Source organism: Mizuhopecten yessoensis, unplaced genomic scaffold (genome assembly GCF_002113885.1).
Source record: "Mizuhopecten yessoensis strain PY_sf001 unplaced genomic scaffold, ASM211388v2 scaffold2111, whole genome shotgun sequence".
Classification (NCBI taxonomy): Eukaryota; Metazoa; Mollusca; class Bivalvia; order Pectinida; family Pectinidae; genus Mizuhopecten; species Mizuhopecten yessoensis.
The window spans coordinates 112,568-137,735 of NW_018404383.1; the positions used below are offsets into that span (position 1 = coordinate 112,568).

At 39.6% G+C, this 25,168-nt stretch overlaps 1 protein-coding gene across 4 annotated transcripts in view; it reads right to left on the reverse strand.

Annotated features, from left to right (window-relative positions):
* The window catches only part of LOC110445202, a 55,440-nt gene that overhangs the window by 12,420 nt on the left and 17,852 nt on the right, over positions 1–25,168 (reverse strand). The window contains exon 1 of one of the 4 annotated variants that reach the window (XM_021489690.1): positions 7,670–7,686. The exons of 2 other annotated variants lie outside the window; for them this stretch is intronic. The gene's annotated coding sequence lies outside the window, so the exon portion shown is untranslated. Of the gene's footprint in view, positions 1–1,094; positions 1,638–7,669; positions 7,687–25,168 lie in introns of those variants that run through there. One more of the 4 variants, XM_021489684.1, reaches the window with a different exon arrangement.

Below are 25,168 nucleotides of genomic sequence, written 5' to 3' on the forward strand. Positions count from 1 at the left end.
CGATGGTGATTCACTAGTTCCGGGATAGTGTGTCGGACTCCGTCCCGGGTTTGGACAGTCCATCACCGGATGGTGAGTAATACAGAGAAATCAATGGCGGGTCGGCCCGGGCAGTGCGGGGAGGGGGGAATGACCACACGCCGATTGGACAAATGGAGGGTCTCCCGTTCATCGGAGGTCAAGGGATAAGATGAATCAAGGGGAAAGTGTCCAGTGTCCACTATATCGAACGTCAACCAAACAAATAGGCGTCTGGTCAATTTTCTCGGGACGAATCCCGCCGTAGATATAGTGGTCTCGAAGGATTCCAACATCTACATATCCAAATAGAGCATCATACTGTCTCTCAATATGCTCCAATATCAATGATTATAATCTAAGTCCAACCATACCCGGCAAAACGGATTCGGACCACCTTTCTGTCTTAATACATCTCAGGTCCAACGATATACCCGTCTATACAACCATATTTATTAAAATTTGCTATGCATATATATATATATATATATAATTGTTGCTAGAAGATCTTTGTTTTCGACATTGATACAGCTGAAGTTCAGCCATTCTCTTCGATGAACTGAATATACATATATTAAACTACCTCATTGATAAAACTAAAGAATATGTATTTAACCATCCACAAAAGCAACTAAATTATATCAAAACATTCCACAAAAGCAACTTTTGTTTCTATCTCACCAATCAAACCAACAAAACTAAATTATATCGTATAAAGCGTCCACGAAAATAAATTAAGTGTAGCCATTAAGGCACTATAACTCGACGAAAGAAAGAGTCATGTGGGTTTTTTTCTTCTATATATTTTTAAGCATGATAAGACTAAGAAAACAATCATGCTCACGAGAACCGAAGGCATTTTTCACAGGCAGTAGGCACAGCAGATTAGAAGAGTTAAAAAAAACAGGAATTGTTTAAACAGGTAACATAAACTATTCACACAATACGATACCAGTTTGGATACCATACTCCTACTGGTGCATTGGAAAATCAGGGATCAACGCACCAACGAATATAAGACATATGATAGGCAACGATATATTTTTAATAATGAAGATGTACAAAAGATAGTTTACCTGTAGTCAACAAAGATCAACATTGCACACGGTAGTTCCCACCTGGTGTCACATACTAAAGCCGTACGGGTATCGATCCAGCGCCAGGTAACTTGTGGTAACACCTGTACGGAAACCACAAGGGTCCCAACACTGATAATCCTTGTGGAATTCCACAAACTTTCTCCGATAAATATCCTATGATCGGAGATGTATTTTAATAAAAGGATCGTAAATCACTTAACACGTCTGGGTCCTATCCAAGGGTAAAACAATGAAACACGCTAACAGCTGCGCCGGGACGAAGTGCAGCGTGTAGACTTTCATAAGTATCGCCAATGACGGGATGTTTAAGATGCGGAAGTCGGAATTCCGTATCGAACTTTAACCGTGTACGAGTCCAGATTACTCCATACTGACTGTACTTCTCGTAGTGGACTTATCAGGTTTTGTTTAAAATCCATCGGAATAAATGTTAAGGCTTAGAGCGCTGTTCAGTACGTCGTGTCACAAGCTCGCTATGATACTAGGTGTGATCGTCTCGCTCGCACGCACAGGTATGTCTCCGGCAGCCCCTTCTTTAGTAGGACCCACGTACTGTCCCGTCTACTTTCGTTCTCCACTTAAACCGTCAGAACATCATTGTGGCCCATTTACCAGATCATTATAACTTCTTGACTTATTTGTGGTAATCCAAATCTAAAACGACTCGATTAGTTGTGAGTTTTAAAATCTAACATTAAGTATTTACCAATTCATTGGCGACGTCTATGTCGTGAACCATGAAATGATTAAATAGGACTGGTAAGATTAGTCTCACTGGTTAGACATATGATATAATTAATTACAGCTAATTGATGCATTACGTACACATTAAAGCAGAGCGGGACCTCTCTATACATGAACACAGACTATGATCTGTCATCAAACTTCAAACTATAACACAGAGTGTTTGTATCGCCCCATTAGTACTCGTTTTATCGGTGTATAAGTTGGAAATTAAACTGATACATATATTGAAATATCTCAGCTTTATAATTTGATTTTGGCTTACACTTGCAATATTGTTTTGATAACTACCGCAGCGTAAACGATTCGTCTGTTTTTCTCTTGTCATCAAAACCTGTCAAAATATGATCGCATGACATTCCTGAGGAGCGTGCACGGAAACCTAACTGGGGCAAGAGTAATGTTATAGCTTGGCCGTCTCACTGGTAAAACACACTGAATACTTTTAATATTGATACAGTACCACACTCTATACTCTCTTTGCTGATACACTACCACACTATATACTCTCTTAACTGAAACACTACTACACTGTATGCTATCTTAACTAATACACTACCACACTATATACTCTCTTAACTGAAACACTACCACACTGAATGCTATCTTAACTAATACACTACCACACTATATGCTGTCTTAACTGAAACACTTCCACACTCTATACTCTCTTAACTGATACACTACTATACTCTCTTAAATGATACACTAACACACTGTATACTCCCTTAACTGATACATGACCACACTATATACTCTCTTAACTGATACACCACTGTATACTATCTTAACTGATACACTACCTTACCGTATACTCCCTTAACTGATACATTACCACACTATATACCCTCTTAACTGATACACTAACACACTTTACACTCTCTTAACTGATACACTACCACAATCTATACTCTCTTAACTGATACACTACCACACTATATACTCTCTTAACTGATACACTAACACACTGTACACTCTCTTAACTGATACACTACCACACTCTATGCTCTCTTAACTGATACACTAAAACACTGTACACTTTCTTAACTGATACACTACAACACTAGAAGCTCTCTTGACTGATACACTACCACACTAGAAACTCTCTTGACTGATACACTACAACACTAGATACTAACTTAACTGATACACTACCACACTGTATACTCTCTTAACTGATACACTACAACACTCTTTACCCTCTTTACTGATACACTACCACACCCTACACTCTCTTAACTGATACACTACTACACTATATACGCTCTTAACTGATACACTACCACAATCTATACTCTCTTAACTGATACACTACCATACTGTATACTCACTTAACTGATACACTACCACACTAAATACTCTCTTAACTGATACACTACCATACTGTATACTCTCTTAACTGATACACTACCACACTAGATACTAACTTAACTGATACACTACCATATTCTATACTCTCTTAACTGATACAGTATCACCCTCTTTACTCTCTTAACTGATACACTACCACACTGTATAATCTCTTAACTGATATACTACCACACTATATACTCTCTTAACTGATACACTATCACCCTCTTTGCTCTCTTAACTGATACACTACCACACTCTATACTCTCTTAACTGATACACTACCACACTATATACTCTTAACTGATACACTATTACACTGTATACTCTCCTAACTGATACACTACCACACTATATACTCTCTTAACTGATACACTATCACCCTCTTTGCTCTCTTAACTGATACACTACCACACTCTATACTCTCTTAACTGATACACTATTATACTGTACACTCTCTTAACTGATACACTATTACACTGTATACTCTCTTACATGATACAGTACCACACTCTATACTCTCTTACCTGATACACTACCACACTGAATACTATCTTAACTGATACACTACCACACTCTATACTCTCTTAACTGATACACTACCACACTGAACACCCTCCTAACTGATACACTGCCACACTGTATACTCTCTTAACTGATACACTACCACACTCTATACTCTCTTCACTGATTTACTACCACACTGAACACTCTCCTAACTGATACACTGCCACACTGTATACTCTCTTAAATGATACACTACCACACTCTATACTCTCCTAACTGATACACTGCCACACTGTGTATTCTCTTAACTGATACACTGCCACACTGTATACTCTCTTACCTGATACACTACCACACTATATACTCTCTTAACTGATACATTGCCACATTGTATTCTCTCTTATCTGATAAACTACCACACTCTATACTATCTTAACTGATACACTGCCACACTGTATACTCTCTTAACTGATACACTACCACACTCTATACTCTCTTAACTGATACACTACCACACTGTATACTCTCTTAACTGATACACTGCCACACTGTATACTCTCTTAACTGATTCACTGCCACACTGTATACTCTCTTACCTGAAACAGTGCCACACTCTATACTCTCCTAACTGATACACTACCACACTCTATACTCTCTTAACTGATACACTACCACACTCTATACTCTCTTAACTGATACACTACCACACTGTATACTCTCTTAACTGATACACTGCCACACTGTATACTCTCTTAACTGATTCACTGCCACACTGTATACTCTCTTACCTGAAACAGGGCCACACTCTATACTCTCCTAACTGATACACTACCACACTCTATACTCTCTTAACTGACACATTACCATACTGTATACTCTCTTAACTGATACACTCCCACACTATATACTCTCTTAACTTATACACTACCACACTATATATTCTCTTAACTGATACACTATCACCCTCTTTACTCTCTTAACTGATACACTACCACACTATATACTCTCTTAACTGATACACTACCACACTATATACTCTCTTAACTGATACACTACCACACTATATATTCTCTTGACACTGACACACTACCATACTGTATACTCTCTTAACTGATACAGTACGGTACTGAATACTCACTTAATCGAAACACTACCCCACTGAATGCTTTCTAAACTGATACACTACCAGACAGAATACTTCCAATAAACTGATACACTACCACACCGAATACTTTTTAAACTGATACATTACGGCACTGAAAACTCTCTAAACTGATATACTACTACACTGAATACACACTAAACTGATACACTACCAAACCGAATACTTTCTAAACTGATACACCACAACACCGAATACTCTCTAAACTGATACACTACCACACCGAATACTCTCTGAGCTGGTAGAGTACGGCACTGAATACTCTCTAAACTGATAGAGTAAGGCACTGGACACTCTGTAAACTGATACAATACCACACTGAATACTTTCAATAAATTGATACACTACCATACTGAATACTTTATAAACTGATACACTACAACACTGAATACTCTCTAAACTGATACACGTTCACACTAAATACTCTCTAAACTGATAGAGTATCAAACTGAATACTCTACAAACTGACACAGTACTACACTGAACAGTAGGTAGTACTAAACATTACAAATATAGTATAAGTAGTACTAAACACTACAGATACAGTAGGAATTAATAAACACTACTGATACAGTAGGTAGTACCTAAACACTACAGATACAGTAGGTAATACTCAACACCACATATATAGTAAGTAGTACTAAACACCACAGATACACTGGGAAGTACTAAAGACCACATATATAGTGGAAAGTACTAAACATCTTAGATATAGTAGGTAATGCTCAACACCACACATACAGTGGGAAGTATTAAACACCACAGATACAGTAGGTAGTACTAAACACCACAGATACAGTAGGAAGCACTAAACACTACAGATACAGTGGGAAGAACTAAACACCGCAGATACGGTAGGTAGCACTAAACACTACAGATACAGTGGGAAGAACTAAACACCACAGATACAGTAGGTAGCACTAAACACCACAGATACAGTGGGAAGTACTAAACACCACAGATACAGTAGGTAGTATTAAACACCACAGATACAGAAGGTAGTACTAAACACCACAGATACAGTAGGAAGTACTAAACACCACAGATACAGTAGGTAGTACTAAACACCACAGATACAGTAGGTAGTACTAAACACCACAGATACAGTAGGTAGTACTAAACACTACAGATACAGTGGGAAGAACTAAACACCGCAGATACAGTAGGTAGCACTAAACACCACAGATACAGTGGGAAGAACTAAACACCGCAGATACAGTAGGTAGCACTCAACACTACAGATACAGTGGGAAGAACTAAACACCACAGATACAGTAGGTAGTACTAAACACCGCAGATACAGTAGGTAGATCTTAACACTACAGATACAGTGGGAAGTACTAAACACCACAGATACAGTAGGTAGCACTAAACACTACAGATACAGTGGGAAGTACTAAACACAACAGATACATAAAGTGGGAAGTACCAAACACCACAGATACAGTAGGAAGTACTAAACACCACAGATACAGTAGGTAGTACTAAACACCACAGATACCGTAGGTAGTACTAAACACCACAGATACAGTAGGTAGTACCAAACACCACAGATACAGTGGAAAGTACCAAACACCACAGATACAGTAGGTAGTACTAAACACCACAGATACAGTTGGTAGTACTAAACACCACAGATATAATAGGTAGCACTAAACACCACAGATACAGTGGGAAGTACTAAACACCACAGATACAGTGGGAAGTACTAAACACCACAGGTACAGTAGGTAGTACCAAACACCACAGATACAGTAGGTAGTACCAAACACCACAGATACAGTGGGAAGTACTGAACACCACAGATACAGTAGGTAGTAATAAACACCACAGATACAGTAGGAAGTACTAAACACCACAGGTACAGTAGGTAGTACCAAACACCACAGATACAGTAGGGAGCACTAAACACCACAGATACAGTAGGGAGCACTAAACACCACAGATACAGTAGGTATCACTAAACACCACAGATACAGTAGGTATCACTAAACACCACAGATACAGTAGGTATCACTAAACACCACAGATACAGTAGGTATCACTAAACACCACAGATACAGTAGGTAGCACTAAACACCCCAGATACAGTAGGTAGCACTAAACACCACAGATATACAGTAGGAAGTACTAAACACCACAGGTACAGTAGGTAGTACTAAACACCACAGATACAGCAGGTAGCACTAAACACCACAGATACAGGAGGTAGCACTAAACACCACAGATACAGGAGGTAGCACTAAACACCACAGATACAGAAGGTAGTACTAAACACCAGATACAGTAGGTAGTACTAAACACCCCAGATACAGTAGGTAGTACTAAACACCCCAGATACAGTAGGTAGTACTAAACACCAGCGATACAGTAGGTAGTACCAAACACCACAGATACAGTAGGTAGTACTAAACACCACAGATACAGTAGGTAGTACTAAACACTACAGAACCAATAGGTAGATCTTAACACTACAGATACTGTGGGAAGTACTACATATCACAGATACAGTAGGTTGTACTAATTACCACAGATACAGTAGGTAGTACTAAACACTACAGTGTAGGCATCCTTTGTATTACATTTATATTCGGTGCTGAGTACTTGCATTGACATCAACGAGGGAGGTGCAAGGACCATTAAATCCAAATTTAGAGAAATTGTACCGAATTACAATTGGCCACAACTGGATGACTATGTACAGCAGATATACCTGTTGATTGCATATGTATAAAGAGACAGGTAATAATACGAGACAGGTATGTACCTGTGTTCAGGTGATACATACCGATAGAAAATTGCTATAACAGTGAGCTTCTCCTTTGAATGCATCAGAATGCTTGTCATATCACTTCACTATATATGGGTATTTGGAGTCAGGCAACTATTAAAATGAACGTACATATTTATCATGCTTTTCCTTTATGTGCAATTTTTGGGTTTGAATTCCTGTGTCAGCTATGTATTGTGGGCTGTACGTGGCTAGCTTACCAACCCTGTATCCGAGCGTTGGCTATACCTGTAAGGTTCAGCTAAGCGGATTTACGAGGATACGTTGAGTTATAGCTGAGTAAGTCCCCAGAGTTTCGGGGGCCGACACAACTCTATACTACAATGTGTGACGTTCGTATTTCTTAATTAGGTTGTATATAAAGTTTATCTTTTTGACGTGAAATCTTTAACAGAACTTCTGACAGTTGTGATATGGTCTTTCCAAGCTAACAAGTCTCGCGTATTGGAACATTTGCTATTTGCCGCCTGGTCGCAATCACGATGGCTTAGTGCTAAGTTGCCTTTTTAATGTGATTGTAATACTGTAGAAATGACACATTTTAAAATGTCCTGATCAAAGTTTCTGACAAAATTCTACATTTAGGTATTGCTTGCAGCAAAATGTAATGGACAAGAAAAAAGCACGTGACCTTGATTGACATTCCCTTACTCTTCATCTATGTGTACTTGCGTCAGGAATAATTTGAACGTAATGCGAAGTGGATATCCATCGGAAGCACCTCAGTATTTTTGGTCAACAAACAAAACATATATTAAGGTTTCACGAAATGACGAACAGACGACAGGCCGGTTCGTATTCTTCAATGGATTGGGAGACTTGGTAGGAAGACATCTGAATGATGATTGTACGTCAAATTCAACGGATGATAATTGAATTGTATTCAAGCTTTTTTCAGCCACTTTCCTACCTAGCCTATCGTGAATTGTGAGTAAATTCCATTCCTTCTTTTCCCTTATCTGCTCGAGTAGCCACGCAAAAACCTCGGTGCAGGCATTTGTTTTAAACAATTAAGATATGTTCTTTCTCATTATACCGAATATAACTGAAGAAATTTCACAGCCTGGTTGTCTGTATACATGTGTGTACTGAAGAGGCACCTGCCTCTTACCGTAGGATCCGAGGGTACTGATGCGCGCCACAAGGTCAGTCATTACGCTCAGCCCTTCAACTGGCGGGAAATCTGATCCTGATGGTGTTTAACTCGCTTTATACTTCCCCTCCCCGTGCCAAACGTCGACACGACACCACAACACCCGACACGCTCTGTGACGTCACCGAGGCGGTTTATCTACATTCGGAACTTATCTTCCTTCTGTCGAGATCGTAGTTCGAACACTTTCCCAAAACATTGCACAATACAATTTGGGATTTTGATACAGTAAAATAACAGTTGATTTCCATAGATGGAAAAAGACAATTGATAAAATGATAGTCACTCTCAGTCCCAAAATGTCGGCCTGTTAGCCTCTAAAAACGCCATGAGGCCTAAATATTGGGATTAATAGTGAACATTGTTTTATCATTTGTTCAGTTTACGATTTAATTTCTATCAGTAAATATATCATATAAATATCGATGTCCCGGGTGTGGTATGTACAGGGTAGTATGTCCCGAGTGTGTTATGTACAGGGTGGTATGTCCCGGGTGTGGTATGTACAGGGTGGTATGTCCAGGGTGTGGTATGTACAGGGGAGTATGTCCCGGGGGTGGTATGTACAGGGTAGTATGTCCCGGGTGTGGTATGTACAGGGTAGTATGTCAGGGACGTGGTATGTACAGGGTAGTATGTCCCGGGTGTGGTATGTACAGGGAAGTATGTCTCGAGTGTGGTATGTACAGGGCAGTATGTCCCGGGTGTGGTATGTACAGGGTAGTATGTCAGGGACGTGGTATGTACAGGGGAGTATGTCCCGGGTGTGGTATGTACAGGGGAGTATGTCCCGGGGGTGGTATGTACAGGGTAGTATGTCCCGGGTATGGTATGTACAGGGCAGTATGTAGCGGTTGTGATATGTACAGGGTAGTATGTCCCGGATGTGGTATGTACAGGGCAGTATGTTCCGGGTGTGGTATGTACAGGGTAGTATGTCTCGAGTGTGGGATGTACAGGGTAGTATGTCCCGGGTGTGGTATGTGCAGGGTAGTATGTCCCGGATGTGGTATGTACAGGGTAATATGTCCCGGGTGTGGTATGTACAGGGAAGTATGTCTCGAGTGTGGTATGTACAGGGCAGTATGTCCCGGGTGTGGTATGTACAGGGTAGTATGTCCCGGGTGTGGTATGTACAGGGAAGTATGTCCCGGATGTGGTATGTACATGGCAGTATGTCACTGGTGTGGTATGTACAGGGCAGTATGTCCCGGGTATGGTATGTACAGGGTAGTATGTCCCGGGTATGGTATGTACAGGGTAGTATATCCCGGGTATGGCATGTACAGGGTAGTATGTCCCGGGTGTGGTATGTACAGGGTGGTATGTCCCGGTTGTGGTATGTACATGGTAGTATGTCACGGGAGTGGTATTTACACGGTAGTATGTCCCAGGTGTGGTATGTACAGGGCAGTATGTCCCGGGAGTGGTATGTAATGGGGAGTATGTCTCGGGTGTGGTATGCACAGGGTAGTATGTCCCGGGTGTGGTATGTACAGGGTAGTATGTCCCGGGTATGGTATGTACAGGGTAGTGTGTCCCGCATGTGGTATATACAGGGTAGTATGTCCCGGGTGTGGTATTTCATTTCAGGAAATTATTGATCAGATCTATATTCATTTCGACAAAATCGGTTTTTGACAATGTTACAAAAAGTGATACAAAAATGTAAATCTAAATATGTTGACTTTAAACAATTAATACACATTGATGTATTTAAAAAAAAAAACACTTCCGTCAGCATCGACTCAAAATATTCAAGAAATTACGGGATATTATCGTAAGTGTCAAACTAAAATCGTATTTGCCCATTAATGCATTTGTACACACATTCCATGATATAAATCTAGTTTTGAAATAGTCTTCACTGATTCATGCGCGCACGTCACATGCTTTTTTTAAATGCCCACAGACGGCGCTGGCGTCAAATGCGACCCATGACCACGTGGTGGTCCGCCGGTAGGTAGAGTAAACACAAGTTTGCATATGATTACCGCAGTATAAACAACGCAATGTCCCTTTTCAACCCAGAAAATAGATGACGGAGCCATTAACATGTGGCCTTATTTTATGCAAATCTAGAAAAAGCACTAAATCATTTACATTTACATAAATACATAATATATGTGTTTACATGTCTACCGAACAATTGTACCGAGTGACCTTCACGTGGACCGTACACAAACTCAGTGTGCCAATGTTTGTGAAGGGGTGAAATATAAACACACACATGCATGCCAAGTCAAGAAGGTAAAATGCAGGTGGATTTTTCCAGAGCGGCGGATTTAATGGAGGGTGGTGAAAAAATTGATCCGGAATGTTGACTGTGCTTTTGAATAAGTCCAGTTAGGTGAAATATAGGTACAATGTAAATAAGTTTGGAGCAGTAAAATGTAGATGTTTATGTCCGCAGTGGGACGAAAGTAAAAGAGAGAAATCAGTCCGGAGTGTGGGATTGAAAGTGAATAAGTCCGCATTGTGGGAATGTAAGTGACAAGTCCAGAGAGTCGGATTGAAAGTGAATAGTTCCGGATTGTGGGAATGAAAGAAATAAGTCCGGAGTGTGGGAAAGAAAGTGAATAAGTCTGAATGTGGAAATAAAAGTGAAGAAGTGCGGAGTGCGAAAATGAAAGGGAATAAGTCCGCAGTGGCGAAATATAGAAAAAAAATCCAGAGTGAGGGAATGAAAGTCAATGAATCTTGATTCCAAAAATGTAGGTGAATAAGTTGGAAATCTTGGCCAGTCCAATACAAGCACATATGTATTCTCTTCCTGGATGCTTTTTAAACTTTCGAAGTTTGCAACGGGATAAACTGCATTCAACGGAGCCTTACTTCCAGAGAGCTTTGTCTCCCTTATTGGTTTCTGTAGGCCTTTATTCGTGTGATAGATTTTGTGAACAAAGTCCTTGGTTCTCACGCTTATCAAGATTTGAGAGTTAATTTTCCGTATGAGTGAGCTCAAACGACTTTGTAGAATCGTCTTAATGATTAATTCAGCCATCACTCTCAAGGTCACCTCAAGGTCAAATATAAAACATATATAACAAACAGGTAAACAGCCTCATAATGGCACCTGCTCGTGTCACTTCAAACAAGTACGCCCTATATATAGAGGAGTATTTCACCTCAGTACGTTGGGATTTTCCACAGTCCGCAGTGGTCCATTATTATTTATGGGTATTTTATGAAATTTTATTCATTTATATCCATTACGTTTAAGGGTCATTGCTCTATATTGTACGTTTACCTATATTGTACATTTAATAGCCTCCTAATATGATATATTTAATTCTCTTTGCGGAATCATATTTTTAAAACCTTGGGATTCCGAGACAGTAAATAAACTGCCCGAGGCCGCAACATAAAGCGGAGGCAGGCTTTAATGTCCGAAATAAACCGCCTTAATGCATTTATCGTAAGGTCATCTCCATCAAATACGTAGATTCCTATTAACAAAAATCATTTTCCCTAATATACCTGCGTCATACTACTATGTCAGGCCGACCCCCCGCGATGCCCAAATGACACGGTCGCCATTATTCACGTTAAGCACGGCCCTGGCGGCACGAGGCCCGGTATTAGTGAATAAAATTGTTACAATTGTACCTTCCGACGAAGTCTAACCGGCACTGCATAAAAGACATCCCTCTTAACATTGAAAATACATATTTATATTTTCGTCCGTTCTTAAGCATCAAAGAGGAGATTTTCTAAGGTATGGCACCTGCTATTCCCCCAGTTTTGGTTGTTATTTGCAGTAAATGATGGCCAGAGAACATTTGTTTTGTTGCTGTTGTGTATACAGACTGATGTCAGTGCCGTTGCATATTTGCTGACTAGATTTTAGATATTTGACAGGAGAGACTTTATTTTCATACAAAGTAAGAGTGGTATTGTAGAGATTTGTGCAATCAAGAAAACCTTTTCTAAAGAGAAAAAAATAATACAGTAACACTTTTTGTTATTTTTATACTCAGTGCAATAAAGTTTCTGATACGATTAACTACGTAAGCGTCGTCTTTAATTAAGTAAAGGTATGAACATTCTATATATCGACGAGACGATATTATTTAATCATCGAAAAAAGTTGTTTTACCATTCATTTGACCATTTTCAAAGAACCACGTTATTCGCCAAAACGATTGCCAGACATTGATTGGTACATTTAGGGAGTAACGTCATATTACACACTCGTGCTGAATAAAGAACAGTTTTAAAAACCTACATGAAGAATACTTTTATCAACCATAATAACTTTCAATAAAACTGACTGAAATAACGTTATTTTCAACGAAACCAATTTTTACATTAAACCTTATTCAGCCTGGAAGTACTCTGTGACGTCAGTATATGTAGGCTGTTCAGACGTTTGGGTCAAGTGCATGCCTCATTGAAAAAATAATCTTCGTAACACGAACTTGCCATTCTCTGACTCAAGTTTTGGTTTCGCTGACAACACTGCTGAGATAGATGCAGCGTTTTACCACATAGAGCAACTATGTGCATTGCTTTGTTTCAATTCAAACACAAAACAAACGTCTGAGATGAATAATAGGCCTTTCTATCATTCTGGCTCATTTTGGGAGCTTGAAGTGGTAGTAGGGTCTGGTTCCCCATTTCGGTTTTTTCTTAAACAGAACTAGGGACTAGGAATTAGGAACCAACTTCAGGCTCCCGCTCATTTTTAGCTATAGAGCATGAATGTCAAGTGACTGTGCTACACTGAATAGAGGTGTGTACCTTACCGATACTGACACCATCGTTGAGCACGTGGAGTGATCTGTGCATAATCGGGCACAATTATCTAAATAAGTTCACACGTTTGTATAGCATAATTTGACTTATCGTGAGAAGTGACACCAATTTACAAAGCATTAATGCTATAGAATTGTGGTAGGATGACATGTAATGACTTCATCAGTTACGGAAGACGGATTCTAATTTCCAGACCGAAGCTGGAGTGAGATTCCCGGATGCGTTAAATTTGCTCTATGACGTTGCTGATTGTCGCCAGTAAGTACCGATGTTACATTCCGGGCAACATACCACGGATTCCCTTCATCACTTATACGCGTTTTGTATTGACCAAGTACATTCTTGAGACCTCACAACTCCGAGTGTGGTAATGACTTTCGGCCCTTAAGTGTCTACGGTCCGGGATGACCAGTGTCCATCTTGTATTGTCCTCGTAGTGTCCAGCTGGGATCATTTGTTGACCACAAGTGTTTTCTAAAGGACCGAATTCAGCTACATCATCGTTTAGTATCAAAATAAACACTTGGACCGACCTTACCAGATGGACAATGTATATTAGCAATGAGCTCACCGGGAGAGTTCGATACGATGTATTTACACTCATGGTTCACGGCCTTACAAAACAGACATCATCATCACGGTTTTTCTTCAAATTCAACTACTGTAAGATAAATAAATATATTATTCCAAACATCCACAGAAAAAGCCAGCAATCAAGGTTATGTACCTGGGGCACGTTTGACTAGGATCCCGTGAGCATGGGGTAGGTACCGACGCGAGATCTCAATGCGACAGTTCGCGCCTCATCTCACCAGCTCACTAAACATACAACACTTATTCATGAGATTATCAGCGTAAATGTAGGGCAGATGACTCCTGAAAACATGCGCCACTTATTAGGACATAAACCCTCTCTATTGAACACAACATTTACGCCAGCGCCCAACCGTGTCTACATTTGTGTCAAAGATATGCACTCGAATACCAGAAATAGTTATAAATAGAAATTAAAAAAACAGAAAGTACAAGTTTTCACATGTTCGTTCCTGGTGTGGGTTGCTGTTGCTGCCTTTGTTTACTAGTTTTTACAACTTTGACAAACAATTCACAAAACAGTTATCGTCATCGTTAACAAATTCCAAAGAACTGGCCATATAACAAAACAGAGAAAAAATATCAAATGAAGATACACAACAGACTATCTAGCTCAATTTTGCAATGCTTTTCAAGTTAGACTTAAAAGACATCGTTGTTCTATTTTGTTTGAAAATACATTTGACCCATATGCATACTACTGTCTGGTTTCAATAGTCAATCTCATTAGATGAAATTATCGCACTGTTTCGAAAATGAATCTGGAATCAGTTTGGGGGATAATAAAAACTTCCTGTTGAAAGCAACAATTGGTGAATCAGGTCATTTTCTGAAGCTGTCCGTTGTCTACGATGTGTACCTGTATCCACCACAAACGATACTAGCCCTATTTGAGGAACACCTTCAGTTACAAACTTACTACTGCGCTGGTCTGAGGATCAGATACAGTAACAGAACTACTGCGCTGGACTGAGGATCAGATACAGTAACAGAACTTCTGCGCTGGTCTGAGGATCAGATACAGGAACAGAACTACTGCGCTGGTCTGAGGACCTTTACGTAACAAACCTACTGCGCTGGTATGAGGCCCACTTTCAACAACAGAACTACTGCGCTCGTCTGAGGATCAGATACAGTAACAGAACTACTGCGCTGGTCTGAGGAACACTTTCAACAACAGAACTACTGCGCTGGTCTGAGGATCAGATACAGTAACAGAACTACTGCGCTGGTCTGAGGACCTTTAAGTAACAAAACTACTGCGCTGGTCTGAGGACCACTTTCAACAACAGAACTACTGCGCTAATCTGAGGACCTCTTTCAACAACAGAACTACTGCGCTGGTCTGAGGACCACTTTCAGTTACACTTTCAATAACAGAATTATTACGCTGGTCTGAGGACCTCATTTAGTCACAGATTTAATGTGCTGGTATGTGGACCACATTCAGCAACAGGTCTACTGGGGCTAAACTTCGACTGTCTAAGGATAACATTCACTAACATACATTGTAAGTAACACATTCTCATTATCCTGTTGTGTCAGGAGAAGGCGGAATGTATCATGTTCAGTTAGCAAACAGTCGGATTTACTGTAGCGAGTCTTCTTTCACCTTTACAAACGTCGTTAGACTCAAATCGAGTGCAGCTGCATTGACGGGGATAAAAAAAAATATTTACTGCCTTTTAACAAACTGAAAGGCTTGAATTCCTTAACTTATCCGATAGGCTTGGCTCTTAAAATGTCATTTATTCAGAATAATTTACGCTCCAATATTCGTGTGTACAGTGCAGTGAAAAGATTCGTACAGTCACATCATTTCGATCGTTTGTTCGCTTTAATCTTGATCTTTCGAACGCTCTATCTCATCACGGATGCATACCCGGTACCCAGGCTTAAATTGGAGGTTTTATATACGTAATGAACGCACACCACAAACGACCTCTGCGTGTATAAATTTTACAACATAAACTATTCGTACGTGTGACAGGTGTGTAGGCTTAGTGCTCTAATATAAACTTCTTCTTTACCGGAATAACTGATAAAAATATACATGTAGTCAGACAAAGAACAATAAATCTACCTGGTAGACTCAAACCTTCTATGTAAATCCAATAGCGGTAATCTTATTGATATTCTTTTGCATTAGATAATTTGGAGCTGTGTTTTACGCACGACAGCTGTACAATTTTATTAACTGTTTACTCTTTTACGAGATTCAACGTCATTCATCATATGGTCGTGATGTTCGTCGACGTCAAATTATCTTTGCGGTGAAATATATATTACCGATTTTCTTTGTTGGTTTGGTTTTAATTTTATTATGCCTACCATATTGTGACACAAATATAGGCAATTAGCATAGGCTCTGTATTAAATTCGATTGTGGACAGCTTCGTTACATTAACGATACAAGTTAGAATGTGGACGCCAATGAAAAAAATACACGCATCAATGCGTGCATTCACGTGCGTAAAGGAAAGCCTTAATTTATACAATCAAGAAATTTACCCTCCAGCCTCATCACCTGGTTCAGAGTATATATCCAAGCTAGTTCCGTCTCCAACCTCGTCCTCTGATGCATTGTGGAACTACAACCTCGTCCTCTGATGCAGTGTATGTCTTCAACCTCGTCCTCTGGTGAAATGAATGTCACCAACCTCGTTCACTGGTGCAATGTATGTCTCCAACTTCGTCCTAAGACGCAGTGTGCAAATACAACCTCGTTCTCTGTTGCAGAGTATGTATCCGAACTTGTCCTTTGGTGCATGTCCTTAACCTTGTTCCCTTTTGATATGTACGACTCCAACCTCGTCACCTGGTGTAGAGTAATTCACCAACTTCTTCCTCTGTTGTGGTGTACCATTGACTAATTAACTCGCCCTTGTTTTTCGTAAAGTGAACTCTCACCGGTGACTGAAATTAATTATAACTTCCACGCCTGCTGGAATGCCGACATTTATAGAGTACGCTCCTTGGGTTTCTACATACCTGGTATGCATGTTTAAATTTTGCACCTTTCAGCTGATTGTGGTCAACGTAACGCTGTAAGGCGTCACAATAAGGGCGTATGCTAAGTGTACTATCCCTGAAACGTTTCTCCGCGCGTCATCTTATGTTGGAGTTACGTAAGGCAGCAAAATCTGGGATGAGAGGACAAATCAAAACTGCAGGCGATGTTTTCGGATTTTCATGTTTACAAATTTGGCATGCTTACAGCAAAGTTTTTCCCAGGATAATCATATGATTCTGTTTAAGTTTAAATTGATGCAAACCTATATACATGTACTTCGTATCCTCCTGCCAATATAAAGTCAATATATCTTCCTCAGAACCTTGGGCGATTCTATGTAAGTTTATCTAAAGATGAAATGTGTAAAATAAATACTTTGTGTGTGTGTGTGTGTTTCATTATTTTTCGATTTGATTATCCTAATTTGAAGTTTTAACTTATCAGCAATGATAAGGTCCTTGAGCTAATGAAGGAATATTGATTAAAAAAACCGGCTTCAAGAACATGCAATGGTAAACCTAAGTTTAGAACTGTTAATTTAATTTCAACAAGCCAATATGTCAAGAAACTTTTATATCAGAATTTACTATATTGGTACGCACAGATGACCGAAAAGACGAACCTCAGTATACCATCATTTCTAAACAATTTGGAGTAAAAAGTTTAAAACAAGCATCGCTGGCCAGCCAGCCAGCTTTAAAAACCAAAACTGATCATATATGCATATTACAAACAGAAATCATATTGTAATCAATTAATCATAAACAAATATTGATATTAATGTTAACTACATTTTCTGTGGTGAAAAGACAACAAAATCCAACGCCTTCAACTTGAAAACGCTGTTTATCTATTATTACAGTTCGATAAGTTTTTCGATGTAATGACTCCGATGCGAAGTTTCTACGTTGAACTTCAGTTGGCCTATTTGTTACTACAATGCCTGCTTTAAGTGTTGAGCATTTACCCAGGTGGGGGTAGGTAATGGGTTTTGTACCAGGGCCGGGACATACCAAGCTCCTTAAAATGGTAGTTGCTATTCCCTGCTTAACGTTCAGGATTTAGTGTTATCGCTATATTGTACAACTGGTTTACCCGTTGCCAGTATAATGTGACCGGGTAAAATACTTGCTGGGGCCTTCAGCATGGTATTGCAGTGAGGTAGCTATCGCAAGGAGCAAAATACATCAACATACCCTGTCTCCGGCACACGTACACACAAGCGCGCTTACTTTACACATACGGAGGCACGTCCATTAATGCCCTTAGCTGTTAATAGGACGTTAAACAAAATAAAATCAAACAAAACTGTTTGTTATTAGTCCTTAATAGTTGGATATTACACTTAAAATTTTGTAAAATGGGATTTTTCATCAATTCATTGATCCCAAAACGTATAAAATATTCACTTGCGATGTTGTTTTTCTTCCTTTTCTTCTGTTCTAATAAAATTTCTATTCGTCATTTCATATAACGCAAAATGAATATATTGCAAAAAGTTGTCCTCGGTCATTGTTTTAAGAAAATGACTTTGATGCAGCAAATATTCAAATATCGTAAAACATATATCCTATCAATTGACATCTCCTTAAAACGGCTGACTTCGTGATTTGCTGGCTCGTAACTTCTACAAGGCAATGTCTAACTTGGGTTAACTGTGTCCATATATAAATTTCATCAGATATTAGCGATATTTTTAACGAACATTTACCTCACAAAAAAACAACAGAACACCTGATGTTCATGCCTAAAAGGCTCGACACTATTTTTATCCTATTGCATCTGTTCGAGTTCTCATTCAGGCGTTTGTCGTCAGAAAAATACGGCCCCTGAAGTAATGAACTTTCATCGTAAAATACTTATTAAACATATTTGCTTTCGTTATTTTTAATTCACAATCGAATTACCGATAAATGCCACACTCCGTGGTGTCTATATTGACTTTATGAAGGTGAACAACCACTATACCTTTCCGTTAAGGTCTGTTTATGCTTCCGGGATAATACTTTGTAAAATGATACAAGAAATATTTCTATATTAATCGAGGTTAGTTATTTGATTACGCCCTAGTCGACTATTAGGGTCTATATCCGACGTTACGGTCTGTGATCGGGTGCCGATAACACCTACCCAGAAATAGCCTGGTGATATGTTTACTCGCCCGTCCTCGCCCCGGCGTGATCTTATCACAGCATGTGTTCGTAGAACGACGAGATAGGAGTCTAAATAAAGCTTGTGCTTTTCATTGCAGAATGACAGGGTCGAGGCGCGACATGATTTACAACCTGACCCTCATAACTTCATTTCTAAAATATTAAAAAAATCACTATTTACAATTTTCCACACATTCATTGCGTTACTGGTGTCACTAAGTGTATTTCTGAGATGACGTCGACAACGCATGCGAGGCGGTCAGGACAAACAGAATCTAACCACGTGGTCAAGTAGTTCGCACTTCAGCAAACCATTCTCAAAGACTTTAGTGACAACGCTTTTAGGTACGCTTTGATCACAATACATTCAGTGTCATTTGGCTCCTGTAGGTATATCATAAGTACGAACTTAAGACAACATCAAATACACATCTGTAGGTAGCATTCTACGCCGGCGAATTCTTCACATTCTGCCGTACAGTGTCAAAATGTGGCTCCCAACACATGCGCACTTGACTACCTCATTGGAAAGCCGTGAGATCTTCAACCTTAATTTTCTGTTTAATCGGGATTAACCTTGTGTTTGAATTCAACAGCGGATTAACTTTTGTCTAAAGCATGCGGTTAACCCCGACAACGGTGGCAAAGTCAGGCACGCCCCTACCTCCCGGTAAGGAAATGCGGGTTGGTTGGGGATACCATTGTCTGGCCGACAGAAATCCGTGGTATCGACTTCCTTAGCGAGTCTCGTGGTGCATTAACAGCTTATGTACCCTGTATATAGCCATTATTCAGATATGCATAAAGTCAAGCCACAGGAAGGTCATCGAGTAAAGGCTGTGTACCACGTAATACGGTCGAACCTTGGGTAATTTAACAATACCTCCTGACTTTCTAATACCGGCTGACCTCTGAAAATGGTATACGGTTGAACCTCTGGTAAATCAACCAAATATCTGTTGACTTTCCAATACCGGCAGACCCTGACAAATCCACCAAATATCCGTTTACCATGCTATCCGGTTGAACCTCTGGTAAATCACCAAATCTACTATTGACAATGAAATACATGGGCATATGTTGTAAATCAACCAATCGCTGTTGAAAATTTTCACAAAAAAAATGACAAATATCAAAGCATATCATTTGTTTACAACGTAATACCGTCAGACCTCTGGTAAACCAACACATACCACCCGTTCATCGCGCAATACAGTTGACTTTATGTGAATTTTTTTTTGTAATGATCCTGTTTGGGCCAACAATTTTAACTCACTCAATGTCTAGTGCCCATGCATTGACTCGTATGTCACGACGACTGTCCGAAACGTGCAAACATGAAATGGATTTCTCGGTCTCTTGTCTGTCTTGTCGCACGTCATCAGCGCCCTTCAGGTACAGTAGTAACCATGTTACAACGCACGTAACCGAGTGATGACCCCGAGAGAGAAAGGAGCAAGAGTCTCGGAACCTCTCTGTTATCTACCATGGTATGGCGTCAGACATGAAGGAATTACTGTAAAGTCGCGTAACACATCGTTTATCTAATCACTAACCCTATAATTCGATAAATGGGATTCCACTTCAAAAAAGCTTAAATAAAAAATGTTTAACAAACACAGGCATGCATAAAACCGATCTTGCATTGCGTGGCCCTGAAGATAATAGGGTATTTTTTCAACTTTTTTAAACGTGATTTGGTATATTTTCAACATGTCCATGTGAGCGGAGAAAATATCAATACAGTATAAGGTGGGAATGGCGTTTACGTCAAGTCATACCTATAAATTAGATATCGTGTAACGATCTATAGGACGCATATATTACATATTTTTTATAGAAACATGTAATGGCATGGTTAACTTAGAGTGCATTTCAACAAAGCAAACTCTGCCAGGCAATAATGTGAAGTAATGGCGGGATTTTCGATGTACCAGCAAACTGTGTATTAGGTCATATTAACGTCCTGATGTCCAGTACATGGATGCTATATTTACGCCGTAATGTCCGATATGTAATATCCACGGCATGATGTCCGGTAAGTAACATCAACGTCACAATCTCTGTACGAGCTGTAAAATATAACTGTAGTGCTGCAGTGAACGATTTATTGCAGCAGCGTTCTATTATGACATAAATATATACAGATATAGACGTTATTGCCGTCGCATGTTATTTAAATTAGGATTGTAAAACGAAAAAGAAATGTTTATTTGAATTTCAACAAATAAAATCATTTGAGAACGAAGTGGGAAACGATGTCAATCAGGCTGCAGATTAATAGCCAGAGTTCCAGTTAGAAGTTCGTTGATGGCAATTGCCTGTTAATACAGTGACAGGTTTCGTGATAATTTGACATAGGTATGCATACCAATCTAATTAACATAAGTGTCCATACCTGTCATGTTGTATAAGTACCTATATCTCATGAATGTGTGGCCCTTGGCACATCCCTACACACCAACGTTCTTATACATTGTGATATATATCCAACTATTTCAGCACTGGATTTTGAAGAATTAAAGGCGTTTATCACGTTTTAATGAAAGACATTGTCACAATTGAAATAAACTTAGACCTAAGGTGAGGTATTCGCTATTCCCACGATTAGCATTCAAATAAGCGTGTGCACCGATCTACCCTTGTTTCTAAGGGGAGAACGGTCAGGTATCAATATTGTTTACGTAAAAGTGTCATCAGTTAAATAAACATATTTCACGAGCAGACGACCAGGAAAAAGTGTGACGTGGTGCACTGACATGACCAGGGCGGGCACTATTTTATGTTGCGCAATGATACCACAGGAGGCAGAGGGTGATAAGATGGATATGAGACGGTGACCCTACGCTGACCTGTGTTGTCACCAAATAAGTTGTACATGTGAAGGAAGAAAATGAATGAAACCGACCAAGCCGAGAACACATGTAAACACATAGTCTACATACAAGTACCGTGGGCTACAGGCCCTGATATGTCGACCCGCATCCGCGCTGCACTCCGTAACACCCAAAACTCGACAGGTTTGAAAAATGGTTTTGGTGGCGATGAATCGTTTCAACGTGAGAGGTCGTCAACAATGATTGAAAAACAAGGACCGACGAGATTCCAGCATGGTCGTGGTAAGCCTGTGTCAGCTTCACAAGACATGCTAACACCACTCCAATATGGTTATGTATCGTGGAAGTTTAAAGATAGGGTTCATTGCCGTTCTGTCGAGCAAACGTGTTGACTTGGGAGTGTACCTGTATAAAGTCAAGTGATGATCAGTTCACGACGGGTGTTTGTGTTTGGTAAGCAGGCAATGTCAACACAGTTCTAATCACACAGAACGACACGCAAGGTCATCTCATAATTAAATTCAGGTTTATTCTTCAAAACGTGTTTTAAAACTACTTCTGTTTCGAATTTTCACGTCATATGCCTTCATCTTCAAAATGTGTATTTAGTATTTGGGACACATTTGTGTTCAAAACGACAAAACAAAATTATATACGGCGAATAGTGTAAACTTATGTACGATAATTTCCACTTCCTGTAAGCAGTTCCTGGTCCAGATTTCCTAATGCATTTTGAGGTTCGGAAGAGGAGCTGCTTGCTTACAGACAAAGGCCTTGCGACCGTCGGGGGTAGCGATGTATTTGTAACGGACCTATGGACGTGTACAGCGGTTCCGTTTGCATTGTCAGTATAAAGATGACCGTGGTCCGAGCCTTCGTGGGAGGTTGCCCGCAAGTACAACCAGTTTTTACTGGACGCTAGAGATCACTTATTAAATCAATATTGGTTATGTTTGCTCCTTCTAATATAGTATCGTATCCAGCGGTTCGAAAGCCTAGCGCAAATCTTGACCACACAATTGACAAGAAGATTAAGGTTTAGAGTACTTCAGTTATTCATATCCTATAATTAAAAGTGCAAATACTGTTTCAGTTAGGTGTGTATGCTTAGTTTCGTATTCGTACGAAAATGGGACAGCATTGTATTTTAAAAGGAATGTGTCCTTCGCGTTGAAATTCTGATCTAAACTACAATAAGTAAGCGACAAATTAGCAAACAAAAAGTTTTAAAAAATAGACTGGTTTAAAATAACGTAAGATAAATTATTATTCTTTCATTCATTCCGAGCAACTTCCGTTCAAACTTAAATAGCGCACGGCAAATGTGATTTTTGTCGATTTGAAACGCTTACATTATATTCCCTTACACGGGTTAGTGGTTTTGTTTTATGACGAAACTTTGGTTCATTGTAAAATCTCTAGTTGTAGAAGCCACTCTGTGACAACAAGATGTTCATTACTTCAACACCAACTGTATTCCAGTGATGCCCATTATTTCCCATTAACAACAACTTCATTCAAGTGATGCCCATTGTTTACCTTCAACAACTACTTCGTTCCACTGATGCCCAATATTTCTAATTAACAACAACTTCATTCCAGTGATGCCCAATATTTCCCATTAACAACAACTTCATTCCAGTGATGCCCATTATTTCCCATTAACAACAACTTCGTTCCACTGATGCCCAATATTTCTAATTAACAACAACTTCATTCCAGTGATGCCCATTATTTCCCATTAACAACAACTTCGTTCCACTGATGCCCATTATTTTCAATTAACAACAACTTCATTCTAGTGATGCCCATTATTTACCTTCATTCCAGTAATAAAAGAATACTCGTTGTCTTCCTTTGACAACTTAACTTTGAGACAAAGGAATGCCAATGACCTTCATTTGACAATAACATTCCTGCAACAAAGGCATCATGTTGCTTGTTTTTTTACAACAACCTCATCCATGTGACAAAGGAAAGCCTATATCCTTCCTTCCTCAACAACATCATCCCTATAACAACTGACGCCCACTGTTTTCCTCAAACAACAACATCTTCCCTATAACAACGGACGCCTACTGTTTTCCTCAAACAACAACATCATCCCTATAACAACTGACGCCCACTGTTTTCCTCAAACAACAACATCATCCCTATAACAACGGACGCCCATTGTTTGCTCCAATCAGCAACATCATCCCTATAACACCGGACGCCCATTGTTAGCCTCAATCAGCAACATCATCCCTATAACAACGGACGCCAATTGTTTGCTCCAATCAGCAACATCATCCCTATAACACCGGACGCCCACTGTTAGCCTCAATCAGCAACATCTTCCTTATAACAAAGGACGCCCACTGTTTCCCTCAAACAACAACATCATCTCATTGTTTTCCTGCATATGACAAAGTAACACAAATATTCTTCATACACCTCCGATTAATCCCTTTGACAAAGGGACGTCCATTGTTTTTCCTACAAACATGACTGCGGTTATGGGACATATCTCCCTGTATAAGTCGTTTAAATTTCCGGAAGCAGAAGTTTCACTAATCGACACACTGAGAGAATTAATACATTTCGGCCAGATATTATGTCCAGACGCTTTCGCTACGGTAAAGTCAGTTGTGTACATGTAACTTTTCATTAATACTTGACAAGTTGTTTGGGGAATCTTATGTCACCTGAGAGTGACACCCAACACCCGGGCCTACGACCTCGGACACACCCTGATCGCGTGTGGGACCAACACGAGTCTGATTCACACCCGTAGGTTAGCCACCGAAATTACATGCACATATATAGCGTGTAATACCGCGGTTGCTTTTTTCCGGAAGTTTACATCTAAATGACAAAACGGTTACGGGTATAAGTCCCACGAGACAGGTGCTCGATTGAGTGCAGGGGTTATTTTGCGTGGATCTGGTTTCGATGTATTTCTTCATCAACAAGGATGTATTTTTACATGCATTGAAGATATTGTGA